The sequence below is a fragment of the Equus przewalskii genome, chromosome 21 (assembly GCF_037783145.1).
Source record: "Equus przewalskii isolate Varuska chromosome 21, EquPr2, whole genome shotgun sequence".
NCBI lineage: Eukaryota > Metazoa > Chordata > Mammalia > Perissodactyla > Equidae > Equus > Equus przewalskii.
In genome coordinates this window covers 28,692,221-28,707,249 of record NC_091851.1, presented here as the reverse complement: position 1 = coordinate 28,707,249, position 15,029 = coordinate 28,692,221, and the positions used below count along the sequence as shown (strand labels likewise).

Below are 15,029 nucleotides of genomic sequence, written 5' to 3'. Positions count from 1 at the left end.
ATTCTTCCGAGAGAAGCAGGCGGGACCCTCTGCAGCCATGGAGAAATGGGGGACCTCAGTTTGCTTTTCCAGGTCCCAGTTCCAGCCTCTCCTGGCCCAGCCAGCAGCTGTGTGATTTCTCTTAGGTCCCGGATTCCCTGCATTTTTCCTTTAATCCCCCTCTTCTGCATAAACTTCTACACATATTATTTGATTCCACTTCATGCAAACAATCCCAGAATAGGACAGTACAAATCTCTTGGCCCAGATTAATGATATTCTGGGGCTCCAGATGAGCTTGGGGATAAAATTTCTATGCTGCCACCCAGAATCCTTGAGAAATGGTGGACTCGGGACTGGAATCCACATAGACCTCTGAGACCTATCAGCAAAACCGATCATAAACCGCCCTGCCACTAGAGAGAGGAAATACATCCCCAATGTCCTCAAAGGACGAAAAAGTATATTCTGTAAATTCTACAGATATTTGAGCTCAATAATGATCTCAGGCAAGATTATAGAACAAATTTCTTTATTCCACCTGCAAACAGACAAAAGGCACCGAATACAATAAACATAGATGGTCTGAATAGCCCTATTAAAAAAAATGGACTCGGGGCCGGCTCCGTGGCCGAGTGGTTAAGTTCGCGCGCTCCGCTGCGGCGGCCCAGGGTTCAGATGCTGGGCGCAGACATGGCATCGCTTGTCAGGCCACATTGAGGCGGCGTCCCACATCCCACAACTGGAAGGACATGCAACTAAGATATACAGCTGTGTACAGGGGGGTTGGGGGAGATAAAGTAGAAAAAAAAAAAAAAGGAAGATTGGCAACAGTTGTTAGCCCAGGTGCCAATCTTTAAAAAAAAAAAAGGACTCAATTTGGGTAAAAAAGAAAGTCATCCATTGTCGCTTTTAAAAAGCACATATGCGCTAATCATCAGGGAAATGTGAATCAAAACCACAATGAGATAGGGCCGGCCCTGTGGCATAGTGGTTAGGTTCAGCAGGCTCTGCTTCGGTGGCCTGAGGTTCCAAGGTTCAGATCCCGGGCTCAGACATGCACCACTCGTCAGCCATGCTGAGGTGGCATCCCACATACACATGAAGGAGGATTGGCATAGATGTTAGCTCAGGGTTAATCTTCCTCAAGCAAAAAGAGGAGGATTGGCAGCAGGTGATAGCTTAGGGTGAATCTTCCTTACCAAAAAAAAAAAACAACCAAAAACCCACAATGAGATATCACCTTACATCTGCTAGAATGGCCATCATCAAGAAGACAAGAGATGACAAGCATTGGCGAGGATGTGGAGAAAAGGGAACACTTGTGCCCTGTTGGTGGGAATGCAAATTGGTGCAGCCAGTATGGAAAACAGCATGGAGGTTCCTTAAGAATTAAAAATAGAGCCAGCATTCTCAGTGGTATTGGTCCAGCAATCTCACTGGTATTGGTATTCATCCAAAGGAAATGAAATGAGCATCTCAAAGAGATACCCACACCCCCATGTTCATTGCAGCGTATTCACAATAGCCAAGACAGGGGAACAACCTGTGTCTGTCGATGAATGAATGGATCAAGAAAATGTGATATATATATATGTATACACACACACACACACGGTGGAATATTATTTGGACATAAACTGAAGGAAGTCTTGCCATTTGCAACAACATGGATGGACCCTGAAGGCATTATGCTGAGTCAAGTAAGTCAGACGGAGAAATACTGCGTGATCTCACTTCCATGTGGAATCTGAAAAGGCTGAACTCATAGAAACAGAGAGTAGATTGGTGGTTGCCAAGGGCTGGGGGCGGGGGTGGGGGTGGGTATAGGGAGATGTCGGTCAAAGGGGAAAAACTTTCAGCTATACGATGAATAAGTTCTGGGGATCTAATGAGTAGGAGAGTGACTAGGGTTAATAATATTGTATTGGATACTTGAAAGTTGCTAAGAGGGTCTATCTTAAATGTTCTCACCACCGAAAAAAAGGGATAGTAATTATGTGAGATGATGGAGATGTTAACTAACCTTTTTGTGGTAATCATTTTGCAATATATATGTATCAAATCATCACACTGTACTCCTTACACACTGTTATATGTCAATTATATCTCAACAAAGCTGGGGGGGAAGCACACATAATGCAAAATAGCCAAGGGTAAAGTAAAAAAAGATGACCAAATATTGGGTAAATGCCAAGAAAAATGACAAAGATATCAATAGTACTTTCAGATTAAAAATCATTCAAAGAGGGAAAAAAGAGTAAATCCACAAAGAACCTATGATGTTAGGAACCTTGATGCACTTAACAGCACAGCAAAAATGTAAGCAAGAACTGCTGGAAATGTGAGATTGACATAAACACGCCAGCCTCATAGTTTGCTACTCCTCACATGAACCTCATTTTCCAGTTATGAGTTTACAGGTTCTCCACTCTCTCCCATACCTCCATGTCTTTGCATAATTTGTCCCCTCTGCCAAGGCAGGGCTTCCCCAATCCTGGCCACTGCATCCCTTTTACATGAGATCTGGCCCACTCCTGTTGCACTGGCGTCATTCTTAAAATGAGAGCTTGGTGAGGTAGAGAAGGCAAGTCCCAATGACAGGCGCATTGCAGGAGGCCGTCGGCATCATGGGACAAGGGCAGGATAAAGGCAGGTCACACCGTCACAAGTGAGTGGAGCACAGGTGTAGTGGACATCATGGCTGCCTTCCCAACATCCTTTCCACTCATCCCCATTGTGTGGCAGCCACCACCCACTCCATCCTAGTCACCGAAACAGGTTCAGTTACGCTTAGGTTAAGATCCACTGTGTAAATGCCTGCTAATGGGTACAGCGTTTCTTTTGGGGTGATGAAAATGTTCTAAGATTGCTTGTGATGGTGACTGCACAATTCTGTGAATATACTAAAAACTGTCTGATTGTACGCTTCAAATGGGTGAACTATATGGCATGTGAATTATATCTCAATAAAGCTATTATTTGAAAAAAAAAAAACAGAAAAGAAAAGAACCACCGTGTGCATTCCTCCAGTCACAAGAATTAATTCAAAGAAGGTAAAGCTCAGGACTTCTGTTGGGAATTCTGGGATATAGACAACTTGCTGTAGACATGGGTGAAAAACAAGTAGCCCCAAGGAGTTGGTGGTCACACGATGGGGATCCAGGCTTAGAACAAAGAGGACACCACATCCAGCAATAAAAAGAAACTTTAAAAACTAGGTCCTAGATGATATCATTGAGCAGTTCAATCTCAAAAGGGACACCCACACGGTGCATTTTACACAAGATGTCCTCATCTGGGGAGGTGCCGTGGTTTTTCATCCATCCCCTCTTGACAGATGCTGGGGTTCTTTCCATTTGTCAATATCACAAGGAACCCTGAGATAAACACCTTACTCTCTACCACCTTTTCCTTTGTGCCGAGGTAACAGGAGGAGAGAGTGCTACAAGTGCCACTGCTGAATGAAAGGGGTTGTGGAATTTTGACATTTCTTGCCAAATTGGCTTCCAAAAAGGATTGTTCTGTTGGATTTGTTTGTTTGCTTTTGTTTTTGCAGCCCAGAACAGGGTGTTGGTTTTGCTCCTGCTGTCTATCTGGCCCCGTCTTGTGTGGTCCTGTGCCCTGGAGGCCCTGAGGCTGTATTTTGCCCTCAACTTGAGATGCCACCCATAGATGTCCCCCCAACTTCCGGAGGTGTGAGCTACCACTCAGGGCCAGCGTCAGCGAGGTATGACCTGCTCAGTCACACAGGGACCCATGCTTAGAAGGGCCTCATGCTTGGTTTAATGCCCCACTATTATCATCTTGAAATTCTTAGTGATTTTTGAACAAGGGGACTTATGTTCATTTTGCATGTGGCCTCTCTGGAGAGCACCTTACTCTTAGACTCTGGCTGTGCCTTTCCCCAGGAGTCCTGTCACACACCGAGCTCGACTCCAAGTTATAAACGCTCCCATCCTGAAACACACTCAAATGTGGAAAGCAAAGAAATCTCAGGTCCACGAGTGCCCACAGGAAGAGGCAGGGCACACAGCCTCTCCCCGGCAACAGCTTGGCCGTTTTCCCCAAGCAGAAGCTTCACTGGAGACCAATTCCCAGTTAATTATAAAATTGGCTGTTCCGCTTTATTTATTCTTTTCAAGAAAACTGCTAGTCAGTGCGCCTCCTGTGAATCCGTTTGGTACCCCATGCTGGTGCACAGCTCGGTTCCTTTCGTTGCTCTGCGATTCGCTTGGAAATTACTAGCATCTGTGTGTTTTCACGACAATTTGAAAACCGCGGTGAGTAAACCAAAACAGAAGGCGTCAACTGTGTCACCGCTTTGACGGCTAAGTGGTGAGAGGGGAGCAATCATTTCTCTGGGTGAACTTTTTGAGGCAATCAGACAGGGGCACAGGAAAGAACAGAAATGAAATGACATCCCATGGATCTCAAGGTGTCATTGTTCCAAGTTCCCATGTCGCAGTGTGGCAACGAGTCCCCCATTTAGCCAGAGAACGACGGGTACGCAGCACATCCACAGAATTTGTTTCGAGCTTCACAAACAGGTCAGGTTTTTTGTGTTTTGTTTTTTACATTTTATTGATGCATAGTGTTTGCAGAAAAGTGCACACATCCTAAGTGTACAGCACAATTAATTGTGTCTAGTTGTAATTTTGTTTTTAAGCTTTTACTGAGCACTGCCTGCTTGCCCACTAAACAACGGATAACCAGATCGGCAAGTTTCAAAGTTCAGACAGGCCTGACTTCGACTCCTGGATCTGTCATTGATTCATGTAGTGATCTTGGGGAGCCGTGAACCTAGCAGCCTCAGCTTCCTCATTTTCACAGGGAGACTGCCTCAGGCAGCGCAGTGTAAGAGCTCCTTCTTTATTGAGCCTCTCGATGGCCAGGTAGAGAGGTGGAGAAAGGTGCCTGGAACAGGAAGTCTTCCGTGAGTGTTAATTTGATGAATATGTGTTGCTTCTGGGCGCTTCCCACCTGAGACTCAGGCAGGATGAGTGACTTGCCTGAGACTGCCCAGCCGGTGAGCAGCTCCTAGCTCCTGTCCTACAGCAAGCAGCCAGAGTCGTGCGAGCCCAGCTTGTGGATGAGATACGCCACCAGGTCAGAGGGCCAGGGCAGCCCTCACAGCTGCTTAGAACTTTCCCGAATGCAAAGCCTTTCTCTCCGCATAAACAAGCTCCTTCTCCCTCCCGGTGACCTGTCCAAGCCCCTCCTCACTCTCTGTGTGACCGTGGATGTGGCCCTTTCTCTCTCTGGGCCTCAGTTTCCATAACTGTAGAATAGGCAAACAAGGGTAGGGATGGGAGATTTGCAAGACCCTTGCCCTTGGGGTCAGGGCAGGCCCCAAGAATCAGATGACAGGGCGGCAAAAGCAGTTGCCGAAGGGCAGGGCCGAGGAAACTCAAGCTCAGCTGAGAGCCTGCTTAGAGAGGCCAGAAGCCAGCATGACCAAGGGACCAGGAATGCAGCACATCAGGAGGTGCGGGTGGAGGCGTGGCTGGCCTCCTCTCCAGCTCAGCCTGGCCGAGGCCTCCCCACAAAGTGCAATAGGGCTCTTAGGCAGCCCTGGACTCCTCTCAGAGCGCCTGCCCTTGCTGTCGCCTCCCTGACTCTGATGAAACACTGACAGGTTGCAGAAAAGGGCAGTGGCTGCGTGGGCAGCGTTCTGGAGTTAAACAGAGGCTGAGCTCCATCCTTACGCCTTGACATCCTGGGTGAGAGGTTTCACCTCCCTGAGCTTCCATCTCCTCTGCAAAGCAGGGGCTAATCACAGCCACCTTCTCTGGGAGGACCAGAAAACATGTAAATAAGATGGCTGGCGAGATATCTGGCCTATACTAGGTGCACAAGAAATAGGAACTGTTGTGATATTAATTATTATTATTAGCAGCATCACCACTATCCTCATCTTGATTGTTACAGAAGCTACAATGAGTTAAGAAGGCTCTAGTCACAAGCACAGCCCACATGGTCATAGTGACAAAGTGATCCTGACACAGGCCCTGGAGTGGCTGGCACTGAGCACTCTGACCAGTGTGCACTAACATTTACCACGTGCAAGGTGCTGCTCTGAGCACTGCAACCGGGTCCCTCCCTCAACCCGGGACCCTGCAACATTTCAGTTGGGTCATTCTTTGTCCTGTGTATTGCAGGATGTTTAGCAGCATCCCTGGGCTCCCTCCACTAGATGCCAAAAGCATCCCTCCCACTTATGACAACCAACAATGTCTTCAGACATCACATGTCCCCCGGGGGGCAAAATCTCCCCCGCTGAGAACCGCTGCTTTACATGGAGTAACTGTAATCCTCGCAAGTTCCTACTGTTATCACTATCCCATTTTACAGATGAGTAACTTGCCCAAGGTTTCCTGGCTAGTAAATGGTAGGACTGGACTTTGAACCCAGGAAGCCTGGCTCCATAACCCATAGTCTCAACCACTAGGCAATAAGCCCCTTGTGTAACTTTTTGTCCTTAATTCTGACTTTAGCTTTTTTTTCACTGGCCAGATGCAGCCTGTGGTTGGAAAAGAAATACCACCGGCCTGGACTCAGCCCCAGCTCTCCCTCCTACCAGTTGTTCCGACTCTTTTGAAGATTCCTTGTCTCCTAGTTATCGTTGGATAATAATCTATCATAACGAGATGGACTGAGCTCAGTTCCCAGTGGGGCACGCCGGAGGAGCAACAGGCGGTCACTGTTGGGGAAAGGCCAAGCTTCACTTTGCTGAGTGGGGAACACAGGCAGGTAAGAAGCTGGGAGTGAAGAGAAAGGAGGGACAGAGGGGATGAGCTGATGGCCAGAGACGACTGCCCCCACGGGCGGAACTGCTGTATGGGTGTGATGTGATCTGTCTTCTTTCTCCTCTCCGAACATTCAGGAAATCAACGTTACCAGCCAGTGCTTTAGGAGTTGGGTTGTTTTAGAGGCCATATGATGAAACACGGACACCAGTCTCTGGTTCAGCATGGGACAAGGACAGTTGAATGCTGAATGCTCAGAGGAGCCTGGTGACACCCAGTGACAACCGTCCTTGACTTTGAAGAGTGCACAGGAGAAGATGCAAGAAGGAAAAAACAGAGACAGTGGCCTTTCCACAGTTTGCTCCCTGTTCATACTCTCCCATGAACTTTTATACATGGCATGGGTGCCAGTGGGGGCTTATGAAGGAGGGTCTCTCCTCTGCTGCTCTAGGACTTGCCAGTAAGTCTGGATTCTCCATGCCCACACATGTACTTTTGTATAACTTACATGGCTATGATGTGGATGGTGCCCCTTTGGATGTAACATCTTTATGCAGTGTACAACCTAAACATCAGTACACAGCAACACTGCCATCCATGAAGCAATCCCTATGGGGACAGGGTGGCGGTGGGTCGTAAAAGGCAAATCCTGCATTTACATTTTTGAGTTTCATCTTAACTGAGCTCCTTTTAACCCCTGTAAGGCAACAACTTTTCCCTTAAGATAAGACTGGCTCATTCCAGCCAATGTGCTCATTCTTTGAATTGTTCAACGATGCTCACCATATTTCTTCCACATAATAATCCTGCTGGAGCTGATCTCTGGGTTGTGGAATTTTCAAGTATGGCTATTTTGTGCTATAGACAGCAAGAATGAGAACATTCTGAAATACAATCAATGGAATTTAGATTCCTGAATCAGATCTGAGGCTGCGCCCGGAGAAAGAGAAAGGCACAGCTGGGGGTGCTCCCTTCAGCTGGTCAAGGTGGGCAACAGCCAGAGAAATAGGAGACCCGCTGGCCAAGGAGCTGTGTTTCAGGTGTGGAGACCAGGCCAGTGGTTCTCAGACCTCACTGTGCACTGGACCCACCCAAGCAGCTTTTCAAAGTCCCAGCGCCCAGGCGACACCCCAGACCCCTGCACCAAGGCCACTGGAAATGGGACCTGGGCATGCATATTGTTCAAAGCTGCCCAGTTGATTCCATTGTGCAGCCAGGGCTGGGAGGCACTGCCTGGGAGCATCATTATGTGGCTGGGGTTCAAAGAATTGCACAGAAGGTTTCAAAAGTGGGGTGGGAATGGATGGATTGCATTGAAACTCACATAGCACTTCTGGGAGGGGCAGCCTGCATTTTTGAGATGGCTGGGGGCAATTAAGTTACTGCCCATGACCTCTGAGATGACAGATGTTCCCAACCAGAAGATCAGGATTGACCATTCTCCATTTGAAGTGGCAGAACGGCCACCCCCACTGGCTTTTACCACGTATGAATGTAGCTTGCCATCATCTGAACAGGAGGAGGTCTCACATTTAAAAGTCCTCTAGTTTCAATTTCTCTTGGGAAAAAAATCAAAAGAGATGATAATCCTGGGGCCCCATCCTTCAGTGACAACAATTAGCTGAAGCCGAGTGGTGGCTGCCCCTTCAAATGAGCTTCCAGCCAGCTGTCCATCCCCTTGGTGCTTGCCAGAGAGGTTCTGAAAGCTCCCCAGGGGTTTGAGGCTGGCCCTGATCCTCTCTTTGCACAAGGTCATAGACACTAGCTTGTTCCTGCCTGAGTCACTTAATCAGATATTTTAATATGCTGGGCAACGTATAGAACAGTGTTGGCCAATACGGTAGCCACTAGCTGAGTGTGACTACTGAGCACTTAAAATGTGGTTAGTATGACTGGAGATCTGAATTTTTAATTTTATTTAATTGTAACTAATTTAAATTTAAAACTGGATGGTTTACTAGAGGCTGCCTGCCCCCCAGCTCATGGTCTCCTTCCGTCTTCAAGCCAGTAGCAGCCAGTGAGTCCCTGTCATGCTGTCATCTCTGGTTTTCAGCCTTCTAGTTACTAGAAAACTTGGATATGCGAATCTCTCCAACTTGGATGTGCAAAATCTACTCTGTAAATTCTCAGTCCTCGTCCAAGATCTACTGAATGAGAAACTCTGGGGGTGGGTGCAGTAATCTGGGTGTTAATAAGCCTCCTTGGTGATTCTGATGCACCCATCCAACCTGCAGCTTCTGCAGGGGTGCGGCGGGGTGAACTCCTGGGGGTAGAGGCAGCTGACTACGGTTTGGAGAAGCCGTGTGGAAGAGTGGCTGTGTAGACAGAACACTGCCCTTCCCCCGAGAAAGGCGCCCAGGTCCTAGCCCCTGGAGGCTGTAAATATATGTTACATGGCAAGGCGGGATTAAGGTTGCAAATGGAATTACGGGTGCTGATCAGCCGACCTTGAGATGGGAAGATTATCCTGGATTATCTCGGGGGCTGGGGGGGCGGGGCGGTGGAGAGGAAATGCCAGGGTCCTTAAGTGAGGAAGAAGGAGGCAGAAGAGTGAAAACCAGAGACGACAGCATGACAGGGACTCACTGGCTGCTACTGGCTTGAAGACGGAAGGAGACCATGAGCTGGGGGGCAGGCAGCCTCTAGAAGCTGGAAAATGGGTTCTCCCCTCAATTTTCCAGAAAGGACCACAGCTCTGCCAACACCTTGATTTTAGCCCAGGAAGAAAGACCCATTTTGGACTTCTGGCCTCCAGAGCTATAAGATAATAAATTTGAGGCAATTTGTTAGGGCAGCAATAGGAGACGTTCCACGCAGTGGCCAAGGGTCGATGCCCTGGAGTCAGATGGTCTGAGTCTGCGTCTGTCATTTTGATGTGTGACCACGGGAAAGTATTTTAGTCTTCCCTCCCTCACCCTGCACAATGGGGATGATGACGATGACGATAGTATACACAGGGCTGTGAGGATGAGGTAAAATAGGACATGCAAAACATTTGGCTCATCGTAAGCGCTCCAACAGATGTTTAAAAGCAAAACTGTCTTCTGACTAATGAGCTGCCTACAAACCACCTAAGATGGAGCAAAGAGCCCTGAGGGACAGAGCAGGAACCAGAGCAGGATGGGGCTGCAGAGAGAAGGCTTCCTGGAGGAGGTGACGTTAGAACTCAGTTTTAAAGGAAGAGTCAGTGAAAGTCAAGGAGGGAATGAGATATGCAAAGCTCAGAGGAAGGGGGCAAGTTGTTATGCTGATAAGTACAAAGGAATTTTGCTGGATGGATAGGAGCCTGCATTAGGGAGTGATGAGAATGGAGTTGGGAAAAAATAAGGGGTGGTGGGGAACACCTCCCCAAGCAAAATAAAATCCAGAAGCCATAACTGTAAACACCTGAAGATTGACTGTATCAAAATGTAAAACTTCTGTATTACGAACAACACCATAAACAAAATCATAAGACCAGTGATCAGCTGAGAGGAAATATTTGCAACAAATGATGAAGTGTTATTCTCTAGTCTATATAAAGAGTTCCTAGAAATCAATAAGGAAAAAAATATCCTCAAAAAACATCCAATAGAAAGGTAGACAGCAGATATGAATGAACAGCCACTGAGGAGAAAATGTAAATGCTCAGTATGAAAAGATGTTGAACCTCAGAAGTAATTAGGGAAACGCAGACTAAGACAATGAAATATTTTTCACCCATCAGATTAGCAAACACCAAAAAGATTGCTAACACCCAGGGTTGACAAGTGTCACAAAAAAGACATGCTCACGCTCTGTGAGCATGTGCTGGCCAAACCTGGCAGGAGGGGAGATGGAGAATCCCAGAGTCGCGAAGGGCGGCAGCCTAACCCCTCAGTGAAGGGGCGCCTTCTCCTTCTGCTTCACTGTGAGGCAGGAGAGGAAACAGAAAGGCCTGTCAGAAGGAACCCGCCCCTTGCTGGTGTGTAAACAAGAGTCAGCCCATTTCCTCCTGCTGTGAGGCCTGGAGAGATGCGCCTGCAAGAGCATCTGCTGTAAAGCCGGGCGGAACCACCAGGGCTGCAGCCTAGTCCTAGGGGCTGCAGCACATGGTGACAGCTCTGTAGTGGAGATCTGGGAAGACGTGTGTAAACAGCAGCAAGTATTAGAATGGCACTTATTTTGCAAATAAAGGAAGCAGTTCAGAGAGGTGCGGTAACTTTCCCAAGGATAAATAGAGGATTTAAGACTCAGATGCAGGACTGGCCTGGTGGTGCAGCGGTTAAGTTCGCACATTCTGCTTCAGTGGCCCGGGGTTCGCTGGTTCGGATCCCGGCTGCGGACATGGCACCACTTGGCACACCATGCTGTGGTAGGCGTCCCACATACAAAGTAGAGGAAGATGGGCACGGACGTTAGCTCAGGGCCAGTCTTCCTTAGCCAAAAGAGGAGGACTGACAGCAGATGTTAGTTCAGGGTTAATCTTCCTCAAAAAAAAAAAAAAAAAAAAGACTCAGGTGCGGATCTTTCTATCACTCCAAGGAGTCAGGAGGCTTGAATTCACTGATCACATGAGAACAAACCTGTGCTATGTGGGCTGAACCCCGAGACCTTTCCTCTAATGGCCGGTGTCTGGCACATAAGGTGCGCTCCCTTCATACTGCCCTGTGCTGAGCCCTTCACACACATTAATTTCATTTCATCCTCACAACAAGCCTAAGAGGCAGGAACTGCCGTTCACAACCATCCTACAGAAAAGGAAACTGAGGCTCAGAGAGGTTAAGTAACTTCCCCAGAGTCCCACAGGTAGGTGGTGAAGCTGGGCTTTGGTGAAGATTCAGGCTGTCCTTCTACCACTGATACATTTAAACTGTGTGTGGTGATTCAATAGGTGCTTGGGTTCACATACAGGGGTGTGTGTCTGGAGGTTTAAGGGTACAGGATATCTGGAGAGATCCATTGACATTATCCTCAATGGCAGAGACCTCAGAGCTGCACATGAGCAAAATACAAATTTAGGGGCCGGCCTGGTGGTGCAGCGGTTAAGCGCGCACGTTCCGCTTTGCCGGCCTGCGGTTCACTGGTTCGGATCCTGGGTGCCGACACTGCACCGCTTGGCATGACATGCCGTGGTAGGTGTCCCACATATAAAGCAGAGGAAGATGGGCACGATGTTAGCTCAGGGCCAGTCTTCCTCAGCAAAAAGAGGATTGGTGGCAGATGTTAGCTCAGGGCTAATCTTCCTCAAAAAAAAAAAAAAGAAAAGAGTTTAGGTGGACTTTGTAAAAGTGAGTTATTCTGCAAAATACCTGTGTGCAATTGGTCAAGTCCCTTAACCCACTGTTGATTAAGGGAATCTGACTGCTGCTCTAGACTCGAAATGAGTCTTCTTGCCTCTGATCTATCAGACTCTCAGCCTGTGAAAAGATGCTCAATTGCACCAATAATAAAAGAAAGTGAGTTAAAACAAGATACAATTAGCAAAGACTAAAAAGAGCAATAATGTCCAGTTAAGAATGTCAAGAACATAAAGAAACAAAGGCTGGTAGCCTCTTAGTGAGTCTGTACAACCCTCCTGGGAAACCACTTGGCAATATGTTTCAAAGTTTTAAATGTCTATACCTTTGGACTCAGTGATTCCTATTCTGGGACTTTATCATAAGTGAACAAAGATATATACCTAAGACAATGCAGCGTAGTTTATAATAACAAACAGAAAGGAGAAGAGAAAGAAACAGTCTAAAAGTCCATCAGAGGAGGCTAGTTAACGAAAGGACAGTTCAGTCATAAAACGAAATATCAAGCAGCGTTTAAAGGGAACAACGTAGATCTCTATTTCCATGAAAAAATATTACCAAGTGGGAGAGGTTGTTTCACACTACTACAGGTAGTATAATCCAATTTGCGTATATAAATATAATCACATACATAGCCTAGGTCATAGATGTTTTCCATGTATGTAAATATGTTTATGAAGCATAAAATCTTACAGGATTGACACTGAACTGCTCACAGTTACTATTCTAGTGGGTTGGAGGGGGGAGGGGGAAGGGGATTTCACTTGCTGGTTTTTGCATTTCACAGCAATCGTGAATTCACAGAAAATACACGCCTATTTGGGAGCGAGGATGGAGGGAATCCTAACAGAGTTGTCTTGCTAGCGCTGGGTCATTAAGGCTCCTCCCAAGCTAACACTGCAGGATTCTAAGACTCAGTCCACACAGAGAGCAAACTCTAGTCCCATTCACTTTACAGGAGGTTCTGTGATGACAACACTGACTCCAGTCGCCGTTGCTCAGACCTTTCCCATCAGCATTTAGTGCATCATATTGTAGCGGACCAGTCTTATATCTTCCTCCTGCACGAGGCTGTGGACATCCTAAGGGCTGAGAGAGCATCTTACTCATCCTCATACCCCATGCCCATCGTGGGACTTCACACAGAAGCAGTGAGCGTGTCATTCATCCAGCAAACATTTCATGAGCACCTACAACGGGCCAGCCCTGCCCTGGGTGCTGGAGATACAGGGTGAACAGAACAGACCCAGCCTGGCATCTGAGAGCTTACCATCTCCCTGGAATTTATTGAATAAATAAATGACTCACGAGCGAGTGACCAGTGAGACGAATGAACTCAGAGGGATGGAAGGACTGACATAGCGACCGTGTTGGTGAGGATCAAGGCTGCCTCAGGGAGAAGCCCCAGGCGTCCTGCCCTACATACCCATCTCCGGAAGCACAGGACGTCCTGACTTAATCTGATCTGATTCTTATCTAAAGTTATAGGACCACCCAATAACCAGACCCCACCTGCACTGATAACATTTTAATGATTTTTTTTCATGATCTTTCCTTTGTCTTGGAAAGAAATAACTCACATACCTGTGCCTTATCAATTTAGCTCTAACCCTCAGCACATTGCAGCTCTTCACTGCCCGTGGGTCCTGTTCCCATGCTATTCTCTGAATAAAAAAAGCACTACTGTCAGACCTTGAGAGTCCAAGAAATCTTTCTTTTGACTCCTTGACTCACCGAGCCGGAGCCCGTATCAGTGTGAACCATCCACAGGAGCATTGGCCTGGGGAGGACAGACCAGCCCTGCCCCAGGGAAGTGGTTTGCACATTTTTTTGATAGTGGAATCTCCTCTCAATGAACAAAAGAGAGAACAATGATATTATTGTAAACTCATTTTATAAGTTCAATTTAAAGTGTTTACAGATCATACAATCTATATCATTTTGATAGAGACAAAAAATATTTGGGATATACCACAGAAGTGTGTGAGGTGTTTTTTACTAGTTTTTTGATATTTAAAAAATAGAATAAAAATTAAATTCAAATAAAACTTTTACAGAATTCTGGAGTTTGAAAAACCACTGTTTTAGACGTAAGAGTGCTGGATTTGGGGGTTTTTTTGGTTGTGTGTGTGTGTGTGTGTAGAGGAAGATTGGCCTGAGCTAACATCTGTGCCAATCCTCCTCTATTTTATGTGGGATGCCGCTATAGCATGGCTTGATGAGCAGTGCTAGGTCCATGCCTGGGATCTGAACTGATGAACCCTGGGAAGCCGGGGTTAACCACTACACCCTCCCCCCCCCACCCCCCCCACCCCCCCCACCCCCCGCCAGGCCCCAGAAGTAAGAGTGTTGTTTTAAGTAACAAAAGGAATGCAACAAAATTCATTTGTTTATTCAACCATTAAGTATTGAGCACATCCAATGAGTCAGGCACTCTTATAGTGAATTCAATACTAATAGCCTCAGGGATCACAAGGAACCAAGAGATTAAGGGAAGGCCTCGGGTGGTCGGAGAACAGCTGCGACAGATAGGTAGGTGGGTAGATAGAGAGATGGATGAATGGATAATTAGAGACAGAGAGAGATGGAGAAAAAGGGAGAGAGAGAGATGATAGATGATAGATAGATAGATAGGTAGATAGATAGATAGATAGATAGATAGATGATAGTGTGATACGTTGAATAATAGCCCCCCAAAGATGTCCACTTCCTAATCTCCAGAACCTGTGAATATGTCAGCTTACATGACAAAAGGGGCTCTGCAGACGTGATTAAGTTAAGGATCTTGAGATGCGAAGAGTCTCCTGGATTGTCAGGGTGAGCCCAACGTAACCACAAGCGTCCTTATAAGTGAAAGAGGGAGGCATGAGGATTGGAGTCAGAAAAGGAGGTATGACAGAAGTGGAGGTCAGAGTCAGAGAAATTGGAAGATGTTACACTGCTGGCTGTGAAGACGGAAGAGGGCCATGAGCCAGGGATGCAGGCGGCCTCTAGAAGCTGGAAGAGGAAAGGAGACAGGTCCTCCCCTACAGCCTCCAGGAGG

The 15,029-nt window shown here is 47.0% G+C and overlaps 1 protein-coding gene and 1 long non-coding RNA gene across 3 annotated transcripts in view; both read right to left on the bottom strand.

Annotated features, from left to right (window-relative positions):
- ARHGAP40 (Rho GTPase activating protein 40) overlaps window positions 1–15,029 on the bottom strand; it is a 37,789-nt gene that overhangs the window by 20,550 nt on the left and 2,210 nt on the right. The window lies entirely within an intron of this gene.
- Window positions 3,170–7,590, bottom strand: LOC139078220 (uncharacterized). Its single transcript, XR_011531091.1, has 2 exons — window positions 7,512–7,590; window positions 3,170–4,896 (listed from the first exon to the last, which is right to left on the bottom strand). It is a non-coding gene; the product is annotated as an uncharacterized lncRNA (long non-coding RNA).